A 14,419-nucleotide genomic window follows, 5' to 3' on the forward strand; every position below is an offset into this window, starting at 1 on the left:
AGAAAGCCTTTAAAAAAAAATCAGTGTTTAAAACAAGAGGTTGCAAAAATAAGTGCTTATGGGAACCAGGTTTAGGTAACAGGAATATATCTAACAGCCAAAGCCAAGGTCCAGCCTTCTATTATATTCAGTAATGCAAGGGCAGGATTACTCTTACAGACAGAAACAACCAAGGATCATCATATTCATATACACATAAAGCCTTATATTATGATCTAGAAAAGAAAAACTGCATGGGCTGGGAGTATATAACTTAAGTGGTAGAGTGCTTGCCTAGCTTATATAAGGACCTCAGTTCAGTCCCCAGCACTAGGAGGAGCGGGTCAAAGGACAGGCTGCAAATTCTTTAACTGTTTCCACCTTAATATATTTTAGCACATTTTGTTGAGGCAGGAGGTCATTTACATTGAAGGAAGCAAACACAGGAAACTTTGTTGTAGGAAATGATGATTTAAGCATATCCTGTTATGAAACCAGAGTAAAATAAAGTTGCAGACCTTAAATAAAGAGAACTGTTATTTATTGAATACAACCAGGTTCCTGGTACTATGTTGATTACTATACAGACTTCTAAATTCACCAGCTAGCCTACAAATTAGAGATTATTATGCATATTTTAAGGGAAATGAGCTCAGAGATATTAAATAAATTGCTCCTAGGTGATTCACTTATTAAGGGGCAGAGCCAAGACTGTAACCTTAGATTTGTCTGACTCCTGTCACCATTTTTTAATAAACTTGCTAACCATAAGTAAATGAATAAATAAGCAAGCAAGCAAGCACACTTTTCAGAAGTGTCAGAGGCCTTGAAGTTTTTAAAATATTTTGTGCTCTTAAAATAAAAAATAACATTCCTATAACTTTTTAACTCAAGCTATATAATAATCATCTAATAAAAATCTGTTTGTTGAAATAAATTCCATAACCTTTACTGGGCCTTGCTTTTCTCCAGCCAACTGAAATTATGTACTAAAAACATCACCTTCTTATTTATTGTAATTTGAAATGTTGTCATTATCATCCTTTCATTAGAAAAATTTATTTACACAGTGAAAATCATGAAGTTTATTTATATAAAAAATCCTCAATTTTTATAAATTTTATTTGGCTTTATAAGAATGACAAATCATAACTGCAAAATAAAAATTGGAAATCTGGGGTTAATTTGTATAATTCTATGACCATCAATTTTCCATTTTATGTTTTAGATCTATTTGACACTATACAATAAAAATAACAAACTTATTATGTAGCTACTCCTCCTGCAATATCCAGTAAAATAAATATTTTCTTCTATGTATAGCAATAATATTTGCTGATGAAAATGAAACAGGATGAAAACTAGGTCTATCCATGTCCATTGTGGTTTATGTGCTAGGCCTAGACTTTAATAATCAATTTCAGAAGGACTGGATTGGTGAGGTTGCTCATTGATAGAGCTCATAGTTAAGTACTAGAGGGCCCTATCTTTGATCCCTAGAGTCACAGGGTGGGGGGGGGGCAAAATAGGAGCATTCAGACAGTTGAACACATGAAGGTCCTGAAAGGTCCTGATAGGGTATGGGAGCTGTGTGCATCTTCTTCCAAACCTCACCATACTCATCCCTTCATCTATATTTTTTGTAATATCCTTATAATAAACTGCTAAATAATTGAACATATAAGTCTGAGCTCTTAATGTTGGAGAAATAAATATGGAAAAAGGAAGGGCCAAAACGAAATCTGGAATTGGATTGAAATTGGAAGTTCTAATATGAACTCATAGTATACAATATTAAGAAAAATATGTGGGGCTGGGATTGTGGCTCAACGGTAGAGCGCTCACATAGCACATTCAAGGCCCTGGGTTCAATCCTTAGCACCACATAAAGATAAATAAAGTATAAAAAATTTTAAAAAAATATGTGGAGAAATTTATGATCAAAGTTAACATCTCCAGTAAAAGAACAAATAGATATGGTGTTTCTCCTAATATGACACTCTGGGAAGGACATATGATTTGTCTGGTGTTTGCACCAACAATGCATAACCTGAGTTAATCAGGAGGAAAAATGAAACAAACCCAAACTAAAGGACATTCTACAAAGTAACTTGACTATTCCCATAAAAAACTTAAGACAAAAGAAGATTAAGGAATTGTTCTGGAATAAAGAAGAAATGACAGTAGTGGAGCACTTGTCTAGCCTATGTGAAGCCCTGAGTTCAATCCCCAGCACCATAAAATAGAAAAAAAAAGACTTAAGACTTGACAACTAAATATACCTCATAGTCTTACATTTTCTATGCCTGTGATTAATGTTATTAATATAATTATAAAACTTGAATAAAGCCCTTTGGTATTATATCAGTATTATTTTCCTAGTTAATAATATTTATACTGTGCTTATGTAATAGAAAGTCCTTGATTTTTAGGAAATAAAAACCAAAATATTTAGCGCTAGATAAAGAGATAAGTAGATAGAGCAGATGTAGCAAGAGGTTAACATTTGAGGAATCCGAGTGAAGGCTATATGGAAGTTCTTCGTAGCATTCTTAAGCTTTTCTGTAAATCTGAAGTTATTAAAAATTTAAAAGTTTAAATATTGGAATGGCATTTAGATTCCTGGTATTTAAATAGTATTATAGTAATTATATTTTAAAATGTCAGTGTTTATAGTATTTGAGAAATGATATCCATTTGCAACTATTCAACTTACAGTGAATATTTTAGATTTCAGCCTACAAATGTGTAGGTAGTAAAATTATTCTGTATATTAAATGGTAGATACATCTGTCCATACCTAAAGGATTGTAAACACCAGAAGTAAATCTTAATGTAAACTATGGACTTGGGTGATGATGATGTGTCCGATAGATTTTTTGTAACAAATATACCACTGTGGTGTATGATGTTGATAGTGGGGGAAACTGTGTATGTGTGCACAGGGGCTATGTGAAACCTCATAATATTCCTGCTGCATTTTGTTATGAATGTAAAAATGCCCTAAAAATAAAGCTTATTATTTTTAAAAATCAGAATATAGAAATGAACAGTAGGAGGGAGAAGTAGGATGATGTTTGCTGCAGTCTGGCTGGGCACAATTCAGGAGCCACTTGTCAAAAGAAACAAACTTTATTTTTAAAACTACAAACGCCAAACAAAACAGCTCCTCAGGAAAAACCCTCAGAGCCCAACTGCCACCACCGGCTTCCACAAGCCTCTCTCACACACCAACAACCACCTCCCCCAATCCTCCTGCTCTTGAGGCCGATTGGCTAGGTCGCGTGGGCGGAGCCAAAGAAGTCCCCCAATGAGCAGTTCCGTAGTCTGAAGGGCAGGGAAACAGCCCAATGAACATGACCGCAGAGGAGCCAATCAGCTAGATGTTGCTGGGGCCGCTGTGAGCCAATCATCAGCTGGCAGTCTGAAGGGCAGGGATGTTGCTGGGGTCACTGTGAGCCAATCATCAGCTGGAAGCTTGAAGGGCAGGGAAACAGCCCAATGAACGTCACCGCAGAGGAGCCAATCAGCTAGATGTTGCTGGGGCCACTGTGAGCCAATCATCAGCTGGCAGCTGGAAGTTTGCTGGGGCCCCTTTGGCTGTGGCTCTCAACATCTCCCCCTCTCTGTTTAAACAACAAGCATGTGGCTTAGGGACCGTGCCTGCCTTAGGTTGTCCAATACTACATATGGTCCTTACCCGTCTTCGGATGAGCTGACCTCAGGGCGACAGCCTCCTGTCTTAGGTTGGTACCATTGTAATTGGATCTTACCCGTCATTGACTACCGGTCCAGTATACAGCCACACCTGTGGAGAGGTACCAGCGGGGGGGTGAGGTTCTTTGCCTCACCTCTGTTGGCCCCCAAATAGCTGAACGATCATTACAAGCAGAAGGGAGGAAGATATACCAAATCAATACTCCAACACTACCACAAGTCGCTGCACCAACAGATAGTTCACAATGCATACAAGTGAGTTTACAATGCATACAAGTGACACATAGTTTAGGCAAGTTCTGTAAGCGGTTCAGTGATGGCTATTGCAGAAACTGTAGATTAGTTTTATCTTTGTCTTCACCGGCACAGGGATGAAGATAGGAATTCTGGCAATAATGGCTAAAGAAAAAATTATATAACATTCTAGAAGGTACTAAAAGAAAACAATTTTCTTAACAATTCTTCACTGGCACTGGGATGAAGATAGAAATTCTGGCAATAATGGCTAAAGAAAACATTGTGTAACATTCCAGAAGGCACTAAAAGAAAACAATTTTCTTAACAATTTACATTATCTTCACCGGCACTGGGATGAAGATAGGAATTTTGGCAATAATGGTTAATATTAATAATTGTGTAACATTCTAGAAGGCACTAAAAGAAAACAATTTTCTTAACAATTTACATTATCTTGAAAAGAATTATTAAATATAATGAAAAGGATAGGTGAAAGTAAACAAACAGATCTGTTAACCTTCTTTTTTGTTTACATATTAAAATAATTCTTAACAGTTATTTACCCAATTTAAATTAAACCATTTAAATCACGTGAATAAAAAAAATTTTTTGGATCCATTTTTTTTTTTTTTTATGAGCGCTCATCCTATATGATATATGGACATATGTACATTCAAACATATAACACAAAACACAAGTGTGCACACATAATATAATACATACAACACATAACATAATAGTAAAGGCCTTATAACTTTTTACAGGTGAAATCTCCATTGCAATGTTTAAAAACTCAATAGTCAAAAAAGAAAACAAATAGAACTGATCAGCAAAACATTAACCTAGGTCTGTATGAGCTCAAAAAACAAAATAGAACTTCATGATATGGGAAAGGGCAATAATAAAACAGATATTGAAAAAAGCATCCTGGTTCTGTCGCAGATGTAAGGATAGCCAAATTGGAGTTTTGGATATCAGCTATTATTGATTTGAGCCAAATCATCTTCTTTTTGGTCTGTAGAATTCGCTTTAGTTAATCTCTCTGGAATCCAAATTGGCTGCTGTTCTCCCTGTGGAAACACACAAACAGACCCCCGACTCCAGACAATCACTGGGTCAGGATTTTAGTTAATCTCTCCGGAATCCAAATCGGATGCTGTTCTTCCTGTGGAAACATATAAACAGGCCCCCGACTCCAGACAGTCACTGGGTCAGGACCTTGGTTAATCTCTCTGGAATCCAAATCGGCTGCTGTTCTTCCTGTGGAAACACACAAACAGACCCCCGACTCCAGACAATTACTGGGTCAGGACCTTTCCATTGTCCTGTTAGAATATCTTTCCAAACTACCTTGGGCTTATGTACATTTTTTGGACACATATGCCTTTCTGCAGCACTAAGTCCTGATGAATCCAAATTTAAAAAGTTTAGAGTAAAAAGGGTTATTTTAAGTTTATCTTTGGGGAATATATACCCCTTCCCAATTCCGTCTTTTTGCTTTAATAAGTACATTTTAATAGTTTGATGAGCTCTTTCAACTATGCCTTGTCCCTGTGGATTGTATGGGATTCCTATTATATGAGTAATGCCAAATGATGAACAAAATTGTTTAAAAGAAGTAGACGTATAACCAGGGGCATTATCTGTTTTTAACTGTTTTGGAATGCCCACAGTGGCAAAATTTTGTAAGCAATGAGCTATAACATCTTTAGTTTTTTCTCCGGCATGAAGGGAGCCCATCAAAAATCCAGAAGAAGTATCAACTGTAACATGCAAATATTTTAATTTTCCAAATTCTGGCAAGTGTGTGACGTCCATCTGCCAAATATGGTTAGGTATCAATCCTCTAGGATTGACTCCAAGATTAACTTGTGGTAAAAAGGTCACACAATTTTGACATTGTTTTATTATTTGTCTAGCTTGCTCCTTAGTTATTTTAAAACGCTTTTGTAAAGTATTAGCATTGACATGGAACCTTTTATGAAAATTTATAGCTTCTTCTAGTATAGAGAAAATATGTACGTCATGTGTAGTTTTATCTGCTAAATCATTGCCCAAACTAAGGGCTCCAGGCAATCCTGTATGTGCCCTGATATGTCCTATAAAGAATGGGTCTTTTCTGTCCCAGATTAAACTTTGTATAGTGGAAAACAAAGAGAAAACAGTAGAAGAAGGGGAAATCCTACCAGCATCTTCAAGGGATACTATAGCATTAACTATATACTGACTATCAGAAAATAAATTAAATACAGAATCTTTAAACATCACAAAAGTTTATAATACTGCATTAAGCTCTACCTTTTGAGCTGATTGTTTGGGTACTAAAAATGTAAAAGTTCGATCAGGTGTAACTATTGCTGCTGTACCATTATTTGACCCATCAGTGAATATATTTGGAGCATTCATGATAGGTGTTTTTCTTGTCATTTTTGGAAAAATTACAGGATGCAATGACCAAAAAGACAATAAAGGATTAGATGGTAAGTGGTTATCAAATGAAACATTAGATTTGCACATGATTATTGCCCAAGTATTTAACTCATTAGCTAATTCATCAATTTGATTCATAGTATATGGAGTAATAATTTTATTGGGAGAAATTCCAAACACTGCCTTTGCTGTTTTTATTCCTTTGAGTATTAATTGTCCTACAGCCTCAGGATACCTAGTAAGAATAGTGTTAGGAGAATAAGATAAATGTATCCATAATAATGGACCTTCTTGCCAAAATACTCTGTAGGAATATTTTTTGTTGATAGTACAATAAATAATAAAGGCAAACTTATATCAATTCTATCCAAATGCATATTTTCCATATATGTTTCAATGATTTTTAATGCCTTTCTTGCTTCAGGCGTCAACATTCGGGGTGAATTTGGATCTGATGGACCTTTTAGGATATCAAATAAAGGTCCCAATTCTCCTGTTGGAATACCTAGATAAGGCCTTATCCAATTTATGTCTCCTAATAACTTTTGAAAGTCATTAAGTGATTTGAGTTGATCTACTTGTATTTGAATTTTTGGTGGACCGACCATGGTTGAGGATAATAGAACTCCTAAATAATTAATTGGAAAATTTAATTGTACTTTATCTATTGCTATCTCTAGATTATAATTTTTTAATAAGTTTGTAAGTGTGGCATAACATTCTAGCAATGTGTTTTTAGCTTTGTGTGCTAATAATATGTCATCCATATAGTGAAATATTTGTAGCTCAGGATTTTGATTTCTAAGTGGCTGGATTACTTTGTTAACATAAATTTGACACATAGTTGGGCTGTTAGCCATCCCTTGAGGGAGTACTTTCCATTCATATCTCTGATCAGGACCTTCATGATTTAGTGCAGGGATAGTAAATGCAAAACGTGGACTATCCTCAGGATGAATTGGAATTGAAAAAAAACAATCTTTAATATCTATAACTAAAACATACCAAGTTTTTGGCAAAGCAGACAACTGAGGAATCCCCGATTGAGCAGGTCCCATAATGACCATTTCATTATTAATGGCTCTTAAATCTTGCAATAATCTCCATTTACCAGATTTCTTTTTGATGACAAAAATGGGAGTATTATGGGGAGATACAGAAGGTTGTATATGTCCTTCCACTAATTGTTGTTTGACCAGATCATGGGCTACTTGTATCTTTTCTTTAGTCAAGGGCCACTGAGGAACCCATACTGGTCTTTCTGATTTCCAGGTAATTTTTATTGTCTCAGTGGCCCTTTGTGAAAATCCAACCCATGTCTGTCTGTTCCTTGATTTATTTGTATTGGTGCTGCTATACCTTGTTCTTGTTTTTCTAATCTTTTTCCTTTCCTAAAACCTTGTCTAGCCATAATAGTGGGTGCATTTTGATTGATATTATTTGTTAATGTTAAACCTAATTGATCTAAGACATCTCGTCCCCATAAATTTACAGGAAGATGATCCAATACATATGGCTGTTTAGTTCCTTCACATCCTTCAGGATCCTTCCAATCTAATACCATTGCACTTTTATCGGGATTATTCGCCACTCCTAGGCCTCGAAGCGTTTGAGTGGCTTGTTGTAATGGCCAATGTTTTGGTAGGATGATGTTAAGGTGAAACAGGTAATCTGAGGATGAAAAACTTCTATTAATGTAACTACCCCTCCATGTTTTTTCCAGAAATAAATATTTTATTCTCTGTGTATAGCAGTAATATTTACTGACAAGAAAGGAAGCAGGATGAAAAGTAGGTCTGTGTATGTCCACTGTGGTTTTTGTCCTGAGCCTAGAGATTTAAAATCAGGATAAGAGGGTTGTAGTTGTAGCTCGGTGGTAGAGCACAGTTAGTATTCATTCAAGAAACATCCACTGTGTGCCTTCACAGTACCAAATTCTGAGACAGAAGCTGAAAATAGGCAGCAGAGCAAAGACTTTAAGATCTAAAGTCAAAGAAACCTAGATTCATATCTAGACTCTCCCATTTAATAGCGATAAGCTATTTTGTTTTCCTGATTTTTTTTTGTGTGTGTGTCCACACATGTGTGTTTCAAATGTATTTGTCTTCCCCAAGTAAAGAGCTGTATCCCAGAGACTAATACAGAGCTCAGCAAATAATAGATACTGTTTAAATTTTTGTTTTGTAAATGAATGGAATATGCCATGAAAGGTAGGGTAGGGAAAGATCATAATGCACTAATTTTTAAAAAAGTGAAGGAAAAAAAGATGATTAAGAGTGAGGAAATACAGCCAGAGTATTGAAGGGGTTGTTTTATGAAATGCGAGTTATAATTGTATATAAAGAACAGTGAATGCAAATAAGGTGCCTAAGTGTTCCTAGGATAAGGCTTTAAGATGTGACTGACAAGATAAATAGGAATTTGTAGGGAGTCCAGGCTGAGAGAGGATGTTCAAAATCAAAGAAAAATGAGAAAGTAAGCAGCAATTCTTGCTTAAGTGCAGAGACTTTGGAATTAGATTAGTTTGCCACTTACTATGTGACCTTAGATAAATTATTTAATACTCTATGCCTCAGTTTTCTTACCTATCAAATCACATTAATAATAGTACCTACCTCATAGGATTATTATAGAATTAAATGAAATAAAACATATAATGTGCTTGTCGCTGTGCTTTACTTATAGTAATAGATGTTAGCTGCTGTTAGTTAATTGGGCTGAGAAGAGATGTGATCATGTTTGTGTATTATAAATTTGTTGTTCCAACAAAGGATGAGTTAGAGGAATGAAAGCAGATTAAATTAGGAAAGTACACAATTTAGTATTTTCTGAAACACTGCCTTCATACCAAGTACTTACTAGGTTCTACAGATAGAAAAATAAGTTAGAAACTTTCTCAACCTAGGAGAAAAATAGAGCTTGGATGTAGCTCAGTGATAGAGCATCCCTAGGTTCAATCCCCAAAACTGCAAAAACAGTAATGATAATAATATAACATGTGGCTTGCTATTCATTGTATTTATATTTTGGATTTATCTATAGGTTTAAATTTTTTCAAAATAAAATTTTGGGAAAATTAGGTAACAAAAAAAAAGGAAAGAAAGTGATGAAGCCATTATAAATACATGCTTCTATAGTACTTATCAAGGAAGAAGATTTTGATATACTTACTTATCATGAAATTATTTATTGGATAGTCTTATGTTTAAAAGTATTTGTGAAACCAAACTCTTGATATAGTTAATATCAAAGAACTTTGTTCTGTCACTCAAAATTATTTATATTGGTAATCTAAAAAATAAAAGAAGTGAGGCTGGGTTGTGTCTCAGTGGTAGATTGCATGCCTGGCATGTGTGAGGCACTGGGTTTGATTCTCAGCACTGCATAAAAATAAAAAAAATAAACAAAAGTATTATGATTGTGTCCATCTACAACATATATATAATATATATATTATATATATATATATATATATATATATGTTAAAGAAGTAACATGATAGAATTACTGCTATAACTATAACTAGATGCTTTTCAAGCCAGGTATAACAACATGGTAAAATTGATTATTCTAATAGGCATTCTTTGGCCAACATAAAGATTTATTGCTCTAGCATGGTTTGGGTGCTGACAGTTTATATTAAACATAAAAAGCTCAAACTCTTGCATAGATTGTCTTCATAATACCTTAAATATTTTTTTACATATTTTTTAGTTGTACATGGACACAGTGTCTTTATTTTTTTTTATTTACTTTTATGTGGTGCTTAGGGTCAAACCTAGTGCCTCACACATGGGAGACAAGTGCTTTACTGCTGAGCCACAACCCCAGCTACCACCTAAAATATTTTTAATGAGCATTTTTGCCCATTAAAATATTTGATATTTGATTATTTTATTATTTGCCTTCTGTTTTGTAATTTCAGCTACTATAATCTTTCATTTTAATAAATATCTATTTCAATGCAGATATTTTCAAAGTCTAAAAATAATGGAAAAGGAGAGTATTATCTATATTAAGCACTGGCTTTAGAATTTTAAATCTTGATTTCTTGACATTTAATTCCCCATGGGCAGATTTCTTCCGTCTCTGTTCTTTAAATTCCTCATCTGTAAAAATGTCCAAAACAAGGACAAATATTATTTTACAAGCATAAAAATGTAAGATAATGAAAAATACAAGTCAATAAACTAATAGTGTGATATTGAAAGCACATATTAATCCGGGCGCAGTGACACATGCCTATAATCCCAGTGGCTTGGAGACTGAGGTAGGAGGATCATGAGTTCAAAGAGTTCAAAGCCAGCTTTAGCAACTTAGCAAGGCCCTAAGCAACTTAACAAGACCCTGTCTCTAAATAAAATATAAAAAGGGATAGGATGTTGCTCAGTGGTTAAGCACTCCTAGGTTCAATTTCCAGTACCAAAAATAAAAAAGATGTAAGATATATAAGTTTCTGCATATAATAATCATGGAAATCTTCTAAAAGGAGGTATTTCAGCTGGGCCTAGAGAGAGAAATAGTGAGATAAAATTAGAAGGAAAGGGTTAATAAATACTCTAAAAGTATCTGCTGCAGGCTGGACATGGTGGCACACACTTGTAATCCCAGTGATTTGGGAGGTTGAGGCAGGAAGATCACAAGTTCAAGGCCTACCTGGGCAACTTAGTTAGATACTATCTCAAAATAAAAAATAAAAAGAGCTGGGGGATGTAGCTCAAGTAGTAGAGCACCACCCCCACTCCCTGGGTTCAGTCCCCAATGCTGTAAAATAGTATCTGCTACCACCAGAATTATTTGTCTTGTTAAACGAGATTAGCGTCCTGGATGGAGAAAATACGGATAACAGTTCTACTTTACTGTATCAAGTCCAACATGACCCAAACATCTCTAAATGGAAGCCAAATGCCATTTATTTAATTGGATGGCCTTGCCAAGGATAATACTCAAATCACATAGCTGTCACATTCAATAGAATCACCAGTATATTTTAAGCAAAAAAAAAAGGGGGTGGGGGGGAAGCATACATAAGAATAGATAAAAAGAATGCTTAAGAAGTCAGTGAACACTGACAAACTAACAAATTAGTAGTTGAATATTTCAGATGAGATGTCATCTTATGTCTCAAGGAGTCCTGTCACTTAAAATCTCCCCACCAAAGTAGATGTCTCCTAAAGATTGTATCTAGACATGACACATCAGTGTATTAATTCATTGACTTCTCATTTGACCCTCAGGGTTTGAAAGAAAGAACAATATGAAAAACAATAATTTAAGTAGCTTTGTTTAAATTTTACGGTTTCATTTGTAGCATTTTATTACAAATTAGGAATATAAAGAAACTGTGGTGTAAACCCATTTGGAATAGAAGGAAAGGAAGCTAGTATTTTTTATATGTGTTATGTGCTAGATATAATTGTATATCTATCCATATAGCTTATATAGGCTGACTTAACTATTATCTTACTAAAATATCTTCATTTTATAAGTGAAATAACTGAGAGTTAGAAAAAGTCTTAACTTTCCACTGCTTCTCAGTTAGTGTCAAGGCTAGAAAATGAACCCAACTCTTTTTTTATTCCAAAGCTTATAGTCCTATGATAGTATGTTGCCCCTAAAGTATTTTACTTCAGAATCTAATTTGTTATCCCAACTTAAAAAGAATAGGGAATTGTGGATATAGCTCAGTAGAATGCTTGTCTGGCATGCATGAGACCCTGGGTTCTTTCCACAAACACGCACATACGCACATACACATATACATGTAAAAAACAGAATGACCAGACATGATGGCACATGACCAACTATTCCAGAGGCTAACACAAGAGGATCACTGGAGCCCAGGAGTTTGAGGCCAGCCATCTCTTAGATGGGAAAAAGATGCAGAAAAGTTGAAAGAAGAACTATGCAAATACTAAGCAAAAATAATATGGTATCATTATTTTTATATCAGATGAAATACACTTTAAGCAACATCTCTGGACAGGAAAAATGTTGCATGCCTATAATCCCAGCGGCTTGGGAGGCTGAGGCAGGAGGACCACAAGTTCAAAGCCAGCCTCAGCAACTTAGTGAGGCCCTAAGCAACTTAGTGAAACTCTGTCTCAAAACAGAAAGATTTCTAGTGATACTGATTACTTCATAGTAAAAGATCCAAATCATCAAAAACCATAATTTTAAAGTAAAACTTGATTAGATCTAGAAGGGTAAAAAGGACAAATTCATAATACTAGGTGACTTTAATACATTGTTCTAAGAATTTGACAGATGATATAGAAAAATTGAACAACATAATTTTTTGGTGGGGGGGTACCAGGGATTGAACTCAGGGGCACTCAACCACTGAGCCACATCCTTAGCCCTATTTTGTATTTTATTTAAAGACAGGGTCTCACTGAGTTCTTAGCTCCTTGCTGTTGCTGAGGCTGGCTTTGAACTCATGATTCTACTACCCTAGCCACTGGGATTACAGGCATGCACCACTACACCCAGCTAACATAATTTTTAAAGCTTTATTTAAAGCGCAAATGTAAAGTATTGTACCCAACAATTACAAAAATGCCTTTTTTTCCTATATTCAGAAAACATTGAAAAAAAGCAACTATATTTTGGGTAATAAATCAAGTATTAACAAATTTCAGTTGGAATCAGAACATAATTTCTGATTATATTTCAATTATATTAAAATATAAATATTACAGTTCAAGAGGTCATGGACCAAAGAAATCATAGAAGTTAGAAAAGGTTTTCTGGTCATTTTCTCTCTCTCTTCCCCTTTTGTGACTCCCATAATGAATGTATTAGTTGCTTGATTGTATCCATAAGTTTCTTAACCTTTTTTCACTCCTTTTTATTCTTTTTTTTTCTTTTTGTTTCTCTAATACTCTAAATTGAATTATAATTAAAATAAGTACATGTTAAAACTTGTAGAATACAGCATAAATGGTTAGCCTTAAAATGTGTATATCAGGAAACTGGGCATAGTGGTGCATACCTGTAATCCAGCAATTTAGGAGGCAGAGGCAAGTTCAAGGCCAACATGGGCAAATTAGTGAGACCCTGACCCAAAATAAAAAGTAAAAAGAACTGGAGATGTAACTTAGTGGTAGAGCATCCCTGGATTTAATTCCCAGTACCCAGGACGAGTGGGCAGGAGGAGTATGTATCAGGGAAAAAGAAAAGGCTAAGAATATATTTTTAAAAACTAGACAAGATAAAAATAAAGAAGTGGCATCAGCAAGATGCTGGAGTAGAAAGCCTTGGACTTTTGTCCACACACATACCAATTCGGCAATAATTTACAGAGTCACTTTGTGCAAAATAAGAAACTAACTTTATTAAAAGACTCCTACACTCTGGGAGAGTACAAAGCTAGATTTATTAAACTGCTTTGGAGATTCGGGACACCCTCTATCTGGAGATTTGCCCCTGGTACAGCACCATGCAGTCAGGAAGAAAACCCTTGGATCCCACCTTCACCCAGGAGAGGAAGGAATTGGTTCACATATTCAATACCCAGACTCTTCAGCTCCTTAAAGGACAGAAATCTGTCTTGCAAATCTTGGAGCTCTGACCAGTTCATCACAATGTAGCCACCTAAGAAAGAACAGAGGCAGCACTTTAGACTGGTAGATGCCATTGATCCTTTCAGCACAAAGCAAGCAAACAACAACAACAAAAAAATCCCCAACTCTTAGCTTTTTGCTAAGGAGGTAAAGAATTATCCTTTTATCTGGTGCCCCCAACTTCCCCAGGATTACCCAGAGAGGTGGCATCTTTCTCTCTATTCAGTCCTGATGCTCACAAGTTTAGCAGAGAGTGGAGGTGGTAGCTTAGGTTTGGTAAAAACTGCAGCTTCTCCCTACCCCAACTCAGCATGGAGTGAACAGCATAGCTGCCTATTTCTTCCTGGGAAGGGAAAGCATTAGTAGAGTGTCCAGGATCTCTGACTGGGCCAATTGGTGAGGGTTCTTTTCCTTTGAAGACTAGGAGAGGTACTTGCTTTGTCTAGTGTTGAAACACCAACAGAGCCAAGGAAAATGAAAAAAAAAAAAAA

General features: G+C 35.3%; 1 protein-coding gene across 3 annotated transcripts in view; it reads left to right on the top strand.

Moving 5' to 3' along the window:
* The window catches only part of Acer3 (alkaline ceramidase 3), a 187,913-nt gene that overhangs the window by 133,452 nt on the left and 40,042 nt on the right, over positions 1-14,419 (top strand). The gene's annotated exons all lie outside the window — the stretch shown is intronic.

Source organism: Urocitellus parryii, chromosome 4 (assembly GCF_045843805.1).
Source record: "Urocitellus parryii isolate mUroPar1 chromosome 4, mUroPar1.hap1, whole genome shotgun sequence".
Taxonomy (NCBI): domain Eukaryota; kingdom Metazoa; phylum Chordata; class Mammalia; order Rodentia; family Sciuridae; genus Urocitellus; species Urocitellus parryii.